Consider the following 19100-nt stretch of genomic DNA (forward strand, 5'->3'; position numbering starts at 1 on the left):
TGGCCCACTCTGGCCGTCCACCCCTCCTTACTTTCTGCCCCCATCTAGCCTCTCCCACAGCTCGTGGACCTCCGTGCCCATCCCTCTTCTAACACGTGCACTGCATGCCCATCCCAACTTATAACGCGCCTCAGCTGCCCATTTCTAGTTGTATTGATTTGTTTGGTTCGCATTTCAGACTGAAGTGCAGTGTGTACAATACAATGTTAAGCATAACCCTATTTTCAGTGTTTGATCCTAAAATCCAGCTTGCAGTGACAAATGTGCTTGCTGAGACGGCAGGTCTACTCCATATACGTTTTCAGACTTATCATGATGTGCGTTTGTAAAAAAAAGAAATGTGTACTTTTTGTGATAGGCACACATGGATGTAGCACCTAGGGGCTGGTAGGTGCCTGTTGTGTTGTAGGCTGCAGCCCACGTACGGTGTGCACTGTGTGGTATGCAAAGACACAGCCACACTGCTCGGCTGGTGCCCGTGACTGCCACACCGTTTTCCCGAGTCGTCACGGCATTAATTGCACGTCACCGCATTGGCGCGTTGACGTGTACATAACAGTGCCCTACCATGACTGGCTGAGATGCAAAGAGTTAGACCAGTGGTGGGCAACCTGCGACCCACCAGATCAGAGCTCCCCCACCTTTTGTGCACAATGAGCAGAATGTGCATATCAAATGATATGGTGAGCAACATATCAGCAGACAAATGATTGCAATACAAATTAGAAGTGTAACATTTACATTTTCAGTTCTTAATAGTCCTAGACCACGTGCAATTCCATCAAAGGAAAATTTGCAAAGCCGTAAACTTCATTCAATGTTAATTGGTTGCTTAAAGGAAATGTTGAGTAAATTGAGTGGTCGGTAGTAAATGTTTAGACACATAGGACCAGTCAAAATGTTCAAATATATGGTAGGACTAAATAAACATTACCAGGGGTTTCAGGTTCTCACGCAAAATATTTTAAAGACATTTGGTGCAAATGTTTCCACAGTAAAATTGTTCTCAAATGGAGCACTGGTTTTCAAGTGTACTTTGGGGTTCTGCCCAGGGATTTTCTGGGATCTTTAGTGGCAAATGGTGCACTCCCAAGCATACAAGATCAGCAATACTGTTACACAGTCATTGATTACTGTATTGTGGGTTGTTTTTTCTTCAGGAATGTTATGAAATGTAGCATTTCTGTTTGAACAAAGAGTGAACACTATCCTCTTGAGTTAATTTTCCAAGGGCATGGGTAGGCACCATGAAGAAGATGTCTGACAGCCAGAGAGGCTGGTTGGCGATGCCTAATCTTGACAAGGAGTCATTGGAAAGAATGACTAAGTAACAAGAAACTATCCGGGACAGAGGTATTGGCAAACAGCAACCCCAAGTTCAGGAGGTCCAATGTAGAATATTGAGAAGAAGAACATGTACCAAGATTTAATGAGTGGTGTGCCTATGGCTGGTCAGATTTATAGGTTCAAATAGCCTCATCATGAGTTGGGCCTTAGCCCATGGCGGTAGCGCTATTACTGCCGCATTAAAGGGTTGGCCCAATCATGAGTTGGGCGGTAAGTGGAAGTTTTACCTTCAGATTTTTGCTGCAGGTAAAAATGTCCTCTTACTGCCTATTTTTGGCTGTTTTTGGCACTATTACCGCTGGTGTAATTACCGCTGGTGCAATTACCACTGGCGATAATAGTGCACCCCAACCCCATTGGGTCCAATGGACCCAATAGGGAATTTACCGCTGTACCGCTACTAGCACCGGACCGAGTAGTGGTAACGCTATTTGCGCTGGCGGTGTCCCGGCAGTATCACCGCCAGAATACTGCCAGACTCCTGATGAGGCCCAAAGTGGCATATGCAAATTGCCCAGAAACAAAAAAAAAGTATAGAGAAACAATGGGAGCTTTTTCAAAGGACACCAAATTGTTTTATGTTTAAATCAGTTGTTGAGACAAGCATTATTCCATCTTCTCGGACAAGTGGTCCTTGGACCACCAGCCTTCCACAGGCTCCCTACGGTAATAGGCCAGTTTCCTCACTGGACATCGCCAGTAAGGTATTCTCCAAATGTTTGTTGGCCAGACTGGAGGAGTGGACTCAAAGTAGCAATATCCCGAAGCCCTCCAAAATGGGTTTCAGGGGAGGGCTTAGTGCAGTGGATCACTGCTTCACTCTGACCACCACCATGGAGAAATGCTGAAAGGGTAAGTGGGAGATGATTTTGGGCTTTTTTCAGATTTGGAGAAAACATTTGATTTGATTGATAGAAACATGGTGTGGCGTAATTTACATTTTATTGGGGTGCTTAATGGTTTATTAAATCTTGCCCAAATGTGACACACAGACATCTCTGCGTTTTTCCAATATACAAGATGGGGGAATTATACATTGTTTTCCCCACCAACAAAGGTAAAAAGCACGGATGTCAGTTGTCCCCAATTCATTCCTTTCAGGCACTGATTCTAGTACTAAAATAAGTGAATCCACCCTCTAAGAAGGGTACATTGTATAGCTTCTTTATGCCGAAGACACAGATATTTTGGACTTAACCCCGGCAGGTCTCGAACAGAACCTGCTCAACACAAATGACTGCTTTGGGAACAATGGTTTGAAATTAAATATGATAAAAACAAAAATGATGGTGTTTAGGAAAATGGTGACACCTTGTATCTAGTTTTTAAATTAATGTAGAGATGAGGGGGAAGTCTCTTATGAGCTGAATTGGGGGTATTCAATTTGAAGGTGTCGGGGTAGTTAATGTTTTTCACATATTTTCTAAAAGCACATCTGGGATTTTTTGATAATCATAAAATGAATTTCAGTGCAAGTGTGATTGCAGCCTCCCCATGTAAAGAAAAATATGGGGGGTTATAGGGCAATGTTCATTTGGATAGTGGGTGGGATATAACAAAAAGTTCAACTCAAAATAGCTGTTAAAGCAAGAGCTTGTCCAATGGGGAGGAGAGGCAGATGTCCAAAATATACATAAGCTGTCCTCTTTATCTTTATAAGCCGATTTAGGTACACGTACAAGATGGTAAAGAGACATCTGTGAAATGAGATCCCCAGAATGCAGGAGGCTTATGCTAATGGTACGTTTAAATGTACCCACCCATCAATACATTAAGGTGTGCAGGAGGAAGCAGCAAGTGTGCCTGCAAAGTAGGAGTTGATGACGATTTGGCAAATTTTCTGTTAATTTGTCGTTGTTTCTCTATTTTATGTAAGCGTAGACATACAAGGGAGCTATATTTTATATCATTAATGGTAATGATCAAGGTTTTATATAGAGCTTGTTTGAATATGCTAAAGCACTTTTACAAAAAGCAGTGCATTCAAATTATTCAATAAAGAAAAGTTGGATGTGCATGCCAATTATTTGTCCATAATGCTCTTACTAGCTGTACAAAGGAATAGACTATTAATATTTTCTCCACGACACAAACATGGGTCAGTTATTGTACTCATTCATTTGTCAGCTGGGCAAAGTATCTGAAGAGGACAGGGTTTTAACAATGACACTGCTAAAATAAGTAAGGACATCTACCGAAAAACTATTTGCATGGTGGCAACAAACACAAATCTTGCATGTACATAAATAAGCCAGCTGGAACCACACATCTGTCCTGGCTATATTGCTACTGTGGTCTCATTTCTCCAGCCCAGCACCCCCTTCTAGACCTCCACACCATGACCCAGAGCAACTGGCGAGCAACAATTTAGGGTGCTACGAGCAACATGTTGCTCCTGAGCTACACAATACGGATCACTGCTCCAGATGTCTGACCTACATGTAACCGAAATGAGCCCACTGAAGTCGGTGTTACAAGGTGCTAGTGTTACGAATGAACAGTAAACACTCAAACTCTTACAGTTCTATTGAGAAATCTATTTATTCTACCTATGTTTGCATTGTGTTTGGAGACTGCATTTTCTGGAGTCCCCACAGCATTTATTCCATGTTAGAATGGTGACGTGTACATAACATCCCTCTTCTTTCCGCTTGATAATACAAATGCAAACTTAACAGTTTAATGTTATTGCACATAGTCACATAACTTTCCAGGTGGCCTCGGCGCCTTCCTAATGTGGTACTGGCTGTGCTGCCGAACTGCTGTGTCCGGCGGAGGACAGGTTGGCTGTGCCCTTTCTGGGGGGCAGGCTGTCTGCGTTGGCTGGCCTGGGGATCTTGTGCCATCCTCCTTCTCAGCCCAGGCTGCCTACTTTGGCTGGGCTGTGGGTCTGGTGCCCTCCTCCTTCTTGTCTCTGTTCCATCACCATTATCTCTCCCCCCACTGTCTCTTGTTCGTTCATTTGGTTAGCTCCTCTCTCTAGACTGTCTGGGGAACTTTCTTGAACCATGATGCGTTCCTGGTGATGAGTCTCCCATTACAGTTTGCAGTGATCATAGTTCCTCTCTGTTTGGTCATTGTCCAGGGGGTGGTCTCGAAAAGGCGTGTCAGCTTGGTCTTTTATGGGTTCAGGAGTACCAGCACCTGATCCCCAACTTTGGTGTGTAACTTCTTGGTTTACCGTTTACTTTTCATGTGCTCGTTTGCTCTGACCCTCTTGTCATGTGTCCTCTGCTTGTTCACAGATTGTGCCTTGTTCTGACGGTGATGAGGTATGGAGGATCGTATGTTAAGGATTTCAATCAGGCAATACACCCTGGTCTCAGCCTAGTATGCAGTGTGCAAATGAAATACTTATTTTATTGTGTTTATAAGTACAATATTCTGAGTGATATACCACTCATGTCACACCTCTTCTCAAAATACCCCCAGGTCACAATGGACCAGGAATCAGGCTGGTTGGTAAAGGTACTATTTATTTATTTATTTATTTAAAATTCAAATCAAACATATGTTTTAATATATGGGGCAGCAATCGCCAATGTGGTGACAATGCAAATAAGAAAGTAGGTAAGGCAATTGAATTCACTTTTTAGCAACACCAAATATAAAACACAGAGAAAAGAACTTGTTTGAAAAGATAGTGCTTAAGTTAAGATTTCCCCCTGCAAATTTCTCAACTCACAAATAAGCAATTCTTCACAGATGTAAGCAAGCAGAAGGTATTCAGAAATAAAGAACGGTGTATAGGGTTTAAATACAACCCCCCCCCAAACAAGAGAGAAAAACATTTTGGAAGTCTGACACTTTTAAAATGACATTCAAAAATGGCTGAGCAAAACAATGAAAAGTGTGCAAAAATCCTTAAATCAATCTAAATTGCTACAAGAGCAACACTGAAAAGATCCTAACAAACATAAGCTATAATATGAGCAACAGTACACACTTTGAATCAGCATGGATGTTTGGAAATAATTAGAATTTAAAATCACAAGTGTAAACTTTTGCAGAAATGCAAATTCCCGTCTAATTTTCACTAAACAGTTTTTAAGAAAAATGGGTCAAATACACGGTTTTTGGGTGGGGATGTAGTTAAAGGTCTTATGTTTAAGTCAGAGTTGAAATGAAGTTTCTAGCTATTAAATTGAGGAAGTTATACAAGTTTGAATGAGAGGTGTTTTTAGGAAAATAGAACAGAGAAAAACAGAAAATCGTTTTTAAAATGACAGGTTAAAGTTACTTAAACTAGATTTAATGGTTAAGAAAAAGAAGAATGCCACCCGCGAATCTCCACAGTTACTTGGTCACTGAAACCCTAGCTGAAAAAGAGTTCAGCAATTCTGAGACCTTGGCTTTGCAAAGAAATCTGGAATCAGGAACAAGATGGAGGATTCAGGAACAGGGTGCCACACAGAAATCAGGATGGAGTCAGGAATCAGTCCGTGTTTTGTGGGGTTCCCTTATTTATCCTGCCAAATGACATCACTCAGTTTATGGTAGGGACAGACTTACAATCCACACCCACAAGGCTATGATTGGTCAAAGGCACAGTTTGGCCTTGCTTTTTGCTGGTTGGATGACAGAAAGGGTTGTCATGTTTTATGATCTGGTCTGGCAACCTCCCACAGTTATTGGGATCAAAATGTAACTTTCCCACAAATACATATTTATGTACTTATGCCTTGTAAGAAAATCAGACACATACATTACATATTTCTTGGGTCACATTTACATCCAACTCTCAAGTCGGTGGGACTTGGTCTTGTCTTTCTATTGAATTTTTGCACTTTTAATCATAAAGGTATGGCCTAACAATTCCTAACTCGGTACATTTATGTGCAATCACCCTGAGATCATGGGTACACAACATTAGATTTGCAGCATTAATAGTTTCTGCGCAATTAGTCATTTTTCATAACATCAGTTCCTTACGCAGTAAGAAATCCTACCAAGTTTTCAAATGGCTAGCATAAATTCAGATTTATATGTATGTATTTTTCATTCTTTTACTTATTGTTGCTGCCAAGTTAAATGTCTTGAAGTTCACTGGCAAATAAGCATTTTAAATCCCAAAATAATAAGTCTGTTTTTTTTCTTCCTTCACAAGTGTGAGCAAATGGCAAGTCCTTTGAAGTTCAATGAGAAGCTTCCTCCTGGAGAGCGGAGCATCCTGCCCCTCCCCTGCAAGGATGAGTGTCCAAGCCTTCTATTGTCTTTGCCTGAGGCAAAGATGAATGTCTAATGAAGCGCATTGTCATGAGTATGTGAGGCCTCCAAGTAGCAATTAGCCTTTCCTGCCAGGGGTGAAGTGTCAACCTTTCCCAGACTACAGACTGTCAAAGCAGAATTGTTATTTTTTTTAAATAGTTAATTAACTGAAGACTGGGTTTTAACTTTAGTGTCACCGAAATCTTTCATTTAACATAGAAAATTAACACAGTTTATAAGTGGATTAGAATTAAGCCTTTAAACAAAACATGCAATTTTGCACTTCATTCATAAAAAGCACATCAAACTGCTTTCTTTAAATCCGATTTTCCTATGCAGCACATACACAATTTATTCAGCATTAGGTCTTCCCTTGAGTGCTGGGATTGTTTGCATTCTGGATACATGTATCCAGCCTTTGTTTAGAGTTTCTCTCTGCACAGCTAGTTCTGTTACTTGTTGCAATTTTAGCCACGTTGTTTCCCCCCCACCCCCCCCGGTGGAAGGTGAAAACACGGGTTCCTGGGCTGCTTTTCTATCTATTTATAGAGCTCTCAGTCAATGAGGCCCGGTTCCTCTGTGCCACACTGGATGATCCTGGGCATTACAGTACCCTTTTAATCTCAATGATTCAATGGAAATGAATGGATCTAGCACCAAAACAGCACTTTTTAAGGTTGCAAGCAACATTCTAAAAGGCATTTCAGTTTTAAGCTAAATTCTGCTACTTTGCTCCATGTTGAATGTGGCAGAGCCCACTGGCATGCTCCTGCAGTGATAACTCTGTTTTCACCCCCCTGACTGTGTGTGGCGAGGTGTGCAGCCTTTTCTGGTTGTGACCCAAATGCAGTTTCAATATTTTGGCGCGCATAGGAGTTAGCGCATCCATTTTCAGCTGTTTATTTCACTATTTGTGAAGTTGATGCAGTAGGGCACATTGGAATGGGTCAAAATATCCCACACATAATACTGCTCCGAACATAATGTCAGCTGGGGGTTATCGTTTGAGACGTCACCTGGTAGTTTCTGAGGAACCGGTATAGCTCGAGCTCCCATGGGGCTCCCTGGGCCTTTGCGATCCTGTGGTCCTTGTTAATCATTCTCATAACACGTTCCACGTCGCCGTTCACCTAGGGCCACTGCAGTGTGATGAGGTGGTGTGTTATCTGGAGATCATCCATGTACTTGGCGAATTCGGCCCATTGGAACGGAAGCGCAATGTCACTTTTTAAGTACCTGACTAGCCCGTGTATCGCAAACATCTTTTCCAGGGCTGGCAAAACTGCTTCAGCTGCTGTTGAATGGACCACCTCCACCTCCACCTCCGGTTATCGTGTGTGTTCGTCGATGGCGACTAGGAGGTATGTCCCTTCTTGTACTGTTCAGAAATTGACACTCACTGATTCCCAGCACGTCATGCCTCTTGGGGCAGACTGGATTGGTTCGGGTATCACAGTGCCCCAGTGGCCAGGCACGGGAGGCATGAGGAGATGATGTCATGGACCTTTGCGTCGATCAGTGGGAACCACACTCAATCTCTTATCCGTGCCTTGTTCCACACCATGCCCTGGTGGCCTTCGTGTGCTAAGGCCACTATTCTGTCATGCAGCCTGGGTGTTACCAGAATACGTGTCCCGCTCAGGATGAGGCCTTCATCTGTGGGAGATAGCACATGGCAGACGGCGAATACCCCTGCTAAGAAGTTCTTTGCATCTGTGGTGTGGTTGTGGTTGTTTTGAAGGAAGGAGTTCCACTTCACTGCCAGGATGGCATTCTTTGCAGGGTGCAACAGGGGTCGATATTAGTGGCTTCCACCAGTTCTGATGTGCTCACAGCCTTTGGTTCAGTTGCTTCAATGACTAGGCATAGGTGTTCCTTCATTTCCACGGACTCTGAGATTTCCGTCGCAGTGGCGGCTCAAGGATGTCTGGACAAACATTTGTCAGGGTTGTCTGCCCCAGTTCTGTACATGAGGTCGAAGTCGTACTGTTGCAGCAACTGTGAAGATGGGGATCAACAGTTTGTGGTCTGTGAAAGTCTTGCATTTCTATCCATATAGATATAGATGGAAATGCCTGCACCCCCACAGGATGGCAATGGCTTCCTTCTCGATGTGCGAGTAGTGTTGTTCTTTGGGTCTGAGGGCCCTGGACACGTAAGCCACTGGCTGTGTGTCTCCTGCCTGAAGGGGTGCTTTGTACCAGTGCAGCCACTAAACTCACGGGCCTTGTGTCCATATATATTTCTGCTTGTAGGCAGGTGTCATAGTAGGGCATAGTGGTACTGGCTGAGAGTGAATCCTTGATGCTTTCAAAGGCCTCTTGGCATAACTTGTCCCACTCCCATCTAGTGTCTGATTTCTTCAGGGCTTGCAGTGGTTCTGAAAGCGTGGCCACATTGTTGATGAACCTCCTGCAGTAGGTGGCAATCTCCAAGAAGCTGCATACTTCCATGGGCCTTCTTGGTGGAGCAGCTGCCTTGATGTCAGCTATCTTGAGGGGGTCCACTGACATGCCCCTGCCATTAAACACATAGCCGAAGAAGGTTAGCTCCTCTTTGAGGAACTCGCACTTGTCCTTGTGGATAGTCAAACCAGCCTTCTCCAACCAGTCGAGGACCACTGCCAGCCGACTTGTGTTCTACTTTGTCTTTGGCCTTTACCAGGATGTTGTCACTGATATTCAGGACTCTGGGGAGGCCTTGTATGACAGTTTGTATGGTCTATAGGAAGACATCTACAGCGGATGATATTCTGAAGTTTAATCATTTGTTTCTCCTCAGCCGTAGGGGTGTCGTGAAAGTTGATATGTATCTCAAGTCCTTGTGTAGTTTGAACTGGTAATAGCCTAATTTAGGTCTATTTTGGAAAATAATTTGGACCCTGCGAGGTCTGCGATTATTTCATCGAGTGTTGGGGTGATATGTATCTCCCTTTGGGGAGACGCATGTCGATACATATTCTGATCTTCCCGGGTTGCTTGGGTTTCATTGTCACTACCATCGGGGAGACCCATGGCATTGGTCCTGTCGCTCCCTCAATTATTACAGCTTTCTCCAGATTGTGTAGTTCTTTGACAACTAGGTTCCACATGTGAAAAAGGGTTCTACAGTGTCATACTGCTTGCTGCTGTATGGTTGGGTCGATATGTAGTTTGTTCACCTTGTCCTTCAAACACCTGATCCCTTGGAGTATCTTGGGGTGATTCGTTAGGAGGTCGCGGATTGCAGTGTCGTCTGAGATGTTGCAGATTCATTTGATCAGTCCCAGGTCCTCCTCCGAGTTCCAGCAGAGAAGGCATGCAATGCCTGCATCTACAACATATATCTTTGATTGCATTGTCGGTCCCCCACTACTGCTGAGTGTGGTGCAAAACCGCCGTGCCACTGGTAGGGGTTTCCTGATGCCATACGCATAAAGTTGTGTGTTCGTGTTCTTCAGCGCTGTTTGGAGCTCCATGTTGCGCAGTGTATCGAGGGGCATCACGTTCACTGAAGCTCTAGTGTCGATTGTCATTGTCACTTCCTGCTCACCTGCCCAAATATTGCATCAGGGTCTTTTTCTCTTTGTTTGTTAGTCCCCTTGCTCTAGCACAGATTTCAAGTGTATCTTCCCTTTCTTCTTCCTGGGATGTTGGGCCACAATTGCTGCCATCGTCCGTCTGTCTTCGTCCTCTGACTCCACCAACGAGGAGTTGTTTTCAACCTTTGACTTGTCATGCTTTTGCCTGCTTCCTGTTCCTGGGTGTTGCCTTCCCAGCTGGTGGTCATTGGCCTGCGGGGGTACCCGAAGACCGGAAAACATTGACGTTGTGATCCTGACAGCCACATACAATGCACGTGGTGGCCTGTGCTGGGCAGTTACATTTCCCATGTCGCTGCCCACCACACCGTCCGCAGTCGTTGGGACCAAGAATCATGGGTCACCACGCAGGGGCTTGGGTGGGGCCAACATCATCCCTTTATGGTGGTGATCAGTCGATGACCGCTGTAATCTTGGGAGATGGTGTCAGCTGTAGTCGTTGCAGGGTTGTGCTCATGTGGGCAGCTCTTGAATGTGAAAACTCCCTTTGGCAGCCGTACTCTGGTATGCGGGATAGGGCGATTCGTTTCTCGCTTAGTATGATTCTTCTTAGCTTTTCCGAATACATACCATTTATGATTTGGGGTCTGATTTCCTTGTCAACATTTTTGTATTCACACGATAGTGCCAGCCACCACAGCTGGGTGGGGTAAGCGTTGAATGTTTCCGCCTCGCCTTGCACCGTCGTGCAGAAGTTGAAAATGTCATAATCTGGATTGAGTTGAGCATGAAATGATGGGTGAGCACCTTTTTCATTGCTTTGTATTCATCGTCATTGTCCTGCGCGGATAGGAGTGAGTTGAAGATGTGTAATGTGTCACGCCTAACATTCAACAGCAGGTGGGACAACATTTTCTTTGGTGTGGTGATGTCCTTGCAGTCCATGGCCATTTCAAAGTTCTGAATCCATACGGCCCATCTGGGGCAACTGATGATGGTTCCAAGTAGGGGTAGAAAGGGGCTATGGCCATGCCCAAACATCTCTTTGGTCGTGGTGGGACATTGGTGCTGAACGTTTGTGCCAATCTGCATGAGTGGATGGGCCTGGTGTGGCAGACATTGTGAGGGGTGATGGCTAGTTAGCCACTCCTTGCTATTGGCTGAGCTGGACTGGACCACCTTAATGATGGAACTCTATGTAGAGATATTTCCCTTCTGTGCTGTTTAATTTTTACAATTAGTTTTTCTTGTGTCTGGGGGAGCACTTGCTCAGTAACAGCAGTGTGCAACCATGCTGCCGGTGGGCTCCCTGTGAGATGCATGTGTGTTGCGGCACCTGGATTGAGCTGTAGGCCACATTCTGAATTATGTGTATCTTTTTTTCACGTGCCCTTTCGCGCCTGGCCCACTTTCTCTCGTCGCCAGAGTTGGGTTGTAGGCTGCAGGCCTTCCGACGGTCCAGCCCATGCATGGTGGGGCTGGCGCTGGCCTGCATGCAGTGCGCGTGGTATACAAAGACACAGTCACACTGCTGGGCTAGTGTCAACGACTGCCCCTCCGTTTTCTGGAGTCGTCACTGCATTTATTGCACAACACGCGTTACAGCGATGACGTGTACATAACAGTGCCCTACAATGAGGGGCTGAAAAGCAAAGAGTTAGACCAGTGGTGGGCAACATGCGACCCTCCAGATGTTCGACCTACATGTAACTGAAATGAGCCCACTCAAGTCGGGGTTACAAGGTGCTAGTGTTACGAATGAACAGTAAACACTCACACTCTTACAGTTCCATTGAGAAATGTATTTATTCTACTTAGGTTTGCATTGTGTTTGGAGACTGTTAAGAGTTTTGGACCTTTATTATTGTAATGTTGTAGCCAGACGTGGATTAGGTTAGTCACCTCTTTCAGAATGAAACCCCAGGACTACAACTCTCATCAGCCCTAGCCAGCATATTCAGTGGTGAGGGATCATGGGGATCGTAGGCCAAAACATCAGGAGGGCTGCAGGTTGCCCACCAATGTGTTTGTCAAAGTCCCATTTGAAGCACTCCATTTTAGGGTTCTTATGAACTTGGCCAACGCTCAACCTCAAAACCCTCCCAGACCCCCATGCACGACCCACTGAAAAGAACTGCCTTGTTGCTGGATATTACAAATGAAGTAGGAAAAATTGCGTTCGGATTTGTGGGTTTTGACTGTGCCAAAAGCTGCTGAGAGATTACAAGGATGAGGGTGGAGTTGGTTGCAAGTGAGTGAATGCACTAATTCTGCGCATGATACCTCTGCTTGTGTGTAGGTGATGGTTTAGGTGGGCCGAGGTTATGGAGTGGAGGGTGCGATTGGGGGTCTTGAAGTGGAGTGCAGTCAGGTGAAGCCCAGGTTTAAGGGATTATAGAGGTGGTTAGCAGATGTTAAGTGGGTCCCTTTAAAACAAGCTTTTCAAGGTTTTTGGAGAAAAGGGAGGAGGCAGAAGGGCTGGTAACTGGAGGGGTGGGACGACCAGGTATTGGCTGTGTGTGGGCAAGGCTGCAGCAGTTTCTAGTCAAGGAAGGCATCGATTAGAAATAGCACCGACTTTGAACACACCCAATAGGATGAGGAGTGTTACTGGTGTCTGGCATTAAAGATTGACCAAAGAGGTCTCTTATGGGGCACAGCTGTATTTGCAACATGAAGAATCAGGGTGTGCTTAGCAGGAATAGTGGGAGGACATGTTAAGAGAGAGCAGTGACTTGGGGGAAAGAGGTGGGGGTTGAGGTACACCCTGAGAACTTGGATCTTAAAAAGACGTTGAATCTAATGTAAGAGTCATTTGCATCAATGACGGGGGGTGCAGGGTGTGGGCAATAGAGGTTGTAGGGTCCTGTGCTGTGAGGGTGTGAGCAGGGTGGAGACAGCTCTCCAGAAGTAGAAAGATCCCTGGAACAGGGAGCTCTTTTCCTCATAAATCCACTAGGCCAATGCCTAGAGACATGAATAGCTTTTTCTCCTCATGTCTTTGGCTACAGGCCTGGGTGGCTGTGCATGCAGGTCCCAGGAAGGGAGAGGGTGAGGCTCGGGAGAGTGTACGGGCATAGGAGAAGTATGAGAATGTGGTAGGCCAACCCTGCAATGCAACAGGCCACGCGCTGTGCCTCCTTCCTACCATGTGCTGTGCCGGACCACCCGCTCTCCTCATATGCTTGGCCTTTGTTCATGTGTCCTGAGGGCGGGGGCGGCTGACATAAAGGACATTCCATTGGGAACAGGTCAGTGTACGCATTATTGAAATGGGAAGGGGTCCTTGTGCGCTGTGGAGGAAAGATAGGCCAATGTAAGTTTTCGGAGTGTGGAGCACCTCTAATTGGTCAGGTGCTACCTAAGAAGACCGTCCATGGCGCATGCACTCACACTGCTGGTGGGTCAATGTTGTTCCAGCAGTATGATTATGTGGGGATAAAAGGGCCATCCTCGCCCATCACCACCTGTTTCTTTAGTTGTGTCAACTCTTTCTGGGTTCCTTGCTGGGAATGCATTCTGGCATTTCACTGCGTCTACACTTTCTAGTTCAGGCGCAATGCTATTTTCATGGGCGTTTGCTGATGCCAAGCAACCTGGGTTCAATCCCCCCGTCCAATGCTGAGGAGCATAACTTGAAACGCTGTCAAATTTGCCAATAATCATATCACTTCATTGCACTTCTTTTCTTTCATTCAACCCCTTACAGCAGGGGTCGGCCACCCGTGGCTCTCCGTATGTTTTTGACTATGACTCCCATGAACCCTTACCATTGACTATCTTGGCTAGAGCAGACACACAGGTTTAGGTGTGCCTAGTTGTTTCGAATTTTAAGGTCCTGTTTAATTGAAAAATGAGTAGAGATCATAAAAAACCTGTGCGCCGAGAACACCTCTGCACGAGCCTGCACGCTGACGTTATTCTGCGCACTCTGCGTATTCATGGAATTGTTCACGCAAAGGGACTATACATGCAAGTTGCGGCTGGAACGCCCCCATGCAAAGCAAAAAGAGCCAGATACAGCTAGCTTTGCATGCTCCTCCGGCGCAAACACATACACCCTTGAAACAGTGCATGGGGTCACCTGCAACATGGCCTGCACCTCAGGGACACTGCGCAGGGTCCCCCCGTAACTATTACCCACACCCTGACAACATGCGTACACATTTCCATAACTCTGGTAAAAACCTGGATAATCTGCATGCAAACCCCCATAAATCATTCCTGCACCCTACTACAGTGCTTACGCACAGCCCAAACTTCTATCGGAACCCGACTGCATGCACGCACCCCTAATTCCACCATGTGATCTTATCTTTGCACAGTGATTCCTATGCAGAAGTGTCTGTATGCTCGCCTTCGGGTAGCGGTTACATGGAGAGCTTTGCATGGTAATTTCCCTGATGTGAGGTTGTGCGGTCAGGTCCATGAATACGATTTTACCTGCGCAGTTCTGGGCGTGTGATCTCCTCACGGGGGCCGTCCCTCGTAACGCCCACATTGTCCCTTGTTCTTCCCCATTTTGCCAGTACCCCCTCTACTGAGGTCTATGCGCAGGTCACGCCCACGCTCTGTGAGGTTTCTTGCGCAAGCCACTCGGCCGCTCGCATAGACCTGCTGAGCCTGCGTGAAGTCCACGCAGTGTACGAAAAAGTCCCACACAGTTGATTCCATGAATCGATAAAAGGGGTTTCGCGGGTGATTTGGAACGCAATGTATCAATTTACTGCACAAATCATTCCATGAAGCAGGGCCAAAGACTCTTTGGTGTTTTGTGTAGCGCTGCATAGCAGGGTTGTGGTTTCAGAGCACCTTTGTATAAAGCTGTTTGTAGCAACTCCAATGGTACACAGAGGTTTAGCAAGGATTGTCTAACAAGTGGGGCCTAAAGCTAATGTAGTTGGAACCCCCGCACTGACATTAACATCTGTAAATGCCCACACAGTGCTGCTGGGTGGGCATTTACAGATCTTCAGTGGGTCTTGCCCGCTCAGGCTCTACCCGATCTGCGCCTTTGATGATACAATTGCTTCCATGAGATTGCAGTTACTTTTAAAACATAATTTTTGAAGTAATCACACTTGACATTTTAATTTATTTGTGTCATTTTCCAACAATTCCTTCTTTACTATGGTCACTCTTGTTCTAGTGCTCAAGCAAGACCTTTACTGCTACTTTCTTCACTGCTAAAAGACCATGGGGGTCATTACGACCCTGGCGTTAAGGGTTTAACGGCGCTGTAAAAGGCTGCGGCACCGTTAAACCCTTAACACCTGATTACGAGGTCCCTTTGCTGGACCCGACCTTAACGGCTGGTCTACACCAGCCGTTAAAGTAGGGACCCGCAAAGGGACCTTGGTGCTAAGTACGGTACTGCAATTTGCGGTACCATACTTAGCGCCTTCCCCAGTCCCATTGAGCCCTATGGGGCGAAAATGGGAATGGGGAATGGCCATGGTTCAATGGGGAATTACCGCCCCGCCAACCTTGGAATGGGGTGGTAATTCCCCATTGAACCATGGCGGACCGGTTACAACACCGGCACCAACCATGGTGCTAATAGCGCCATGGTTTAGCGCCGGTGTTGAAATGAGGGCCCATCTATATTAAGAATCCCGTCCTTCATAAAAATAAGAATACGAGGGGCCTGATTCATGGAATTTTTAGCACAGTGCAAAGTGACTTTGCACTGCAAACAAACACCCTGATTCATGGAGCCGTGCAAATTGTATTTTTGACTTTGCACTGCAAAAATACACTTGGCACTGCTCCATGAATCACAGTGTTTGTTGGCAGTGCAATGTCATTTTGCACTGTGCTAAAAAGTCCATGAATCAGGCCCTTTGTCGCGTGATACTGCTGGAACACAGTGTACTCTGGTTACTGCGAAAAACCTTGAGAATATTCATATGCTGCCGTTGGCATCTTTGCCTTTCTCCTAAACACCCCGGCACAGGTTATATTTCAAGCATGAATATGTAGAGTGAGGAGCGGTGCGGTACCGACTCTTATCCTTGGGATAAAAGTGCGCCACCCCCTTTAATCAGGTGATCATGTCTCACCTGGCCAGGAGTTGAAAACAAAGTTGCTGCTCCTGTCTGCTTCCTAATTTCAGAGGTAGACAGGAACAGCAACGTTTTAAGCCCTGGCCAAATGGTTGCCCCCCCTAGGATTTATGGGGTGCTGGGTGGCAAAAGGTGTGTGTGCCGCCCTTTTTTTGCATACATAGTGACATCAGGGATATTACAGAAAATGATATTATAGAAGGAGAAATAAACTGTAACGTCCAGTATATGAATTGTCACTGTTAATACTATGGGCCTCATTACACGGATGGCGGTAAGGGTTTACCGGTATCAGTATTTTACCGGTACCGGTAAATCCTTACCGCCTTACTACGAGGTCCCTTTGCGGGTTGTAGAATTTAACGCCTGCTTTTTGCAGGCGTTAAAAACCAACCCGCAAAGGGACCCAGGGAGCTAATTACGGTACCGCAATTTGCGGTACCGTAATTAGCGCCTTCCCCATTCCTATTAGGCCCTATGGGGCAAAAATGGGAATGGGGAAGGGCAATGGTGGAAGGGGGAATTACCGCCCCGCCAAGCTTGGAATGGGGCAGTAATTCCCCTTTCCGCCAAGGCGGTGCCGGTATTTTACCGGCATGAACCATGGCGCTGATAGCGCCATGGTTCTCCGCCATCCGTGTAATGAGGCCCTATGTGTACATATCAGGAAGGAGGCTTTTTTTCCGAAGTAGCACAGTGTGAGCTGAATATCCTAAATAGACTTTTAATTTTGGCAGGTAAGGCATAGTGAGATAAAAGGATTTGGCTGAGTGCACACACGTTGGTTAAGTGGAGACGCCGGGATTAGAAACTAGTCTGCAATTCAGGAACTTTAACACATCTCTTCCCTGATGTAATTGGTAGAAATATTATTTGTAAAAGGTTTTTTGAAACTTTTGTTTGAAAACACCATCTCACTGTGGAAGTCATCATTGAAATTTGGTGATTGTATTCTGCTAACTGAAGTTAACTGCTGTTTTTGCAGGCTTTTCCCAATTGTTTTAAATTCTGTTGTGTATAAATGTGCCCATATTGTCCAAACTAGCAATATGCTTTTATTTCTGAAGGTACAGATAAGGATTATTTTGGCTGTCAAAAGAAATAAACTCTTAGCATGTTCCAAGGATGTCAGGGCAGGGATTGGCCCTGTGGCAGACAGTGCAGGTTACGTCTACTGCAGCACTGTCTTATAGTGTGATAGAGCCTTTTTTACCATGGAGGTCTTGAAGTGGGAAAGTAAACACATTTTCAGGCCTTCACGTGTTAACAAAATTAACAGGGCTCAGTACTAAAAAAAACAAGTGTGGGGGGCCTCAATAATATATGCATATGTGCCGAGTACAAGGGGCAGATGGTACAATTGCACCCATTCTTCTTGCCATGCTCATTTAAATCAATGGTTGTGTCTAGGTTTATATGGGCCTCATTACGACTTTGGAGGTAGCCATGGTGCTATGGCTGCCTCCAAAGTCGTGTCCGGGTTCTATGAAGGGAGACCTACCGGGTCATTCCAACCTTGGAGGACCCGGTAAGTCCCCATTCAGAAAACTATTCCTCATTCCCATTCGAGCCCCCATAGGGCTAAATGGGAATGGGGAAGGAGCTAATAACGGGCCTGCAAATAGCGGGCCCATTATTAGCTCCCTGGTCCCTTAGCGGCTGGCTTTACCAGCCGGCCTTAGTGGGACCCACTAAGGGACCTCGGAATGTGGCGGTAAGGGGTTAAAGGCACTGGCATCCTTACCGGTGCCGTTAACCCCTTACCTCTGCACTCGTAATGAGGCCCTATGTCTTCTCCTGCTGGTTTAAGGCATGGTGGTGTGTTAGCATGCATCTTTCAACAATAGCAACTGCTGCTCACTTTAACATGGGAAGAGAGCCTCATTAATGGACCATCTGACCCTTGATTAGAAGGATGGCCAGGCCAAAATTGTTTTGCAATTTTTGGGGTAGCAGGGGATCCTACAGCAGAATGCTGAAAAGACAACTCAGCAGATTAGGTGACTGTTGCTGAGATGTTATATGTTTAGACCTTCATGTAAATCCGATGGCTTTTTTTCCTATTCCTGCTGCAAAATGTGCTGTAATGTGTGTTTTTTTCGACCTAGGGATGAGTACAGCTCCCTCGTGTCACTAAGTGTGGAAAGCTCTACCCCGTAGCAAAAATAAAAAGCTGCTACCCGTTAATATATGCACAGTAAATGGACATACCTTAAAGTGAAATATACACATTTAGTTCAATTAACCTTTCCCCTTAGAAGAAAGTGTACAAGACAGAGTAGCATTTGCCTTTCAAAAATATGAATCAACCTGGAAAAATAATCCCATTGGGGAGAATTTCCAATAACTATGCTGGCAAAGTAGAAAAGGTGCCCAACTTGTAAACCCAACAATTTATAATGAAATATTCCAAGGAAAACAAAATACAAACATGAGACGTGTGCTTTCATGACACTTTTATGTGGTCTTGTTGGTAAACTTCTGCACTGGAAACATGACAACCTGGGGTGAAATCCTAGTAGTCGAACACTTGAGCAAGCAAATATTTTTGTTAATGCTGGCCTCAGAAACACCCAACTGGGGTTGCTTCCGCCCTCTGAAAAACAGGAGCGGAAGCTGTCCACCCACATGTATCCTAAACTTCTGTCCTGAAAATCAGCACAGAGCCAGAACCAGAGACAATGGGCCTCATTACACGGAAGGCGGTAATCCAGGGTGCTATTAGCACCCTGGACCATGCCGGTAAATTACCGGCACCGCCTTGGCGGAAAGGGGATTTACCGCCCCATTCCAAGGTTGGAGGGGCGGTAAATCCCCCTTCCGCCATTGCCCTTCCCCATTCCCATTTCTGCCCCATAGGGCTCTATGGGAATGGGGAAGGCGCTAATTACGGCACCGCAATTTTGCGGTGCCGTAATTAGCTCCGAGGTCCCTTAGCGGGTTGGTTTTTAGCGCCTGCA

General features: G+C 45.7%; 1 protein-coding gene across 1 annotated transcript in view; it reads left to right on the forward strand.

Moving 5' to 3' along the window:
• Positions 1 to 19100, forward strand: part of LOC138569484 (caM kinase-like vesicle-associated protein) — a 618938-nt gene that overhangs the window by 170728 nt on the left and 429110 nt on the right. The gene's annotated exons all lie outside the window — the stretch shown is intronic.

This window comes from Ambystoma mexicanum, chromosome 2q (genome assembly GCF_040938575.1).
Source record: "Ambystoma mexicanum isolate Mex_15411 chromosome 2q, UKY_AmexF1_1, whole genome shotgun sequence".
Taxonomy (NCBI): Eukaryota; Metazoa; Chordata; class Amphibia; order Caudata; family Ambystomatidae; genus Ambystoma; species Ambystoma mexicanum.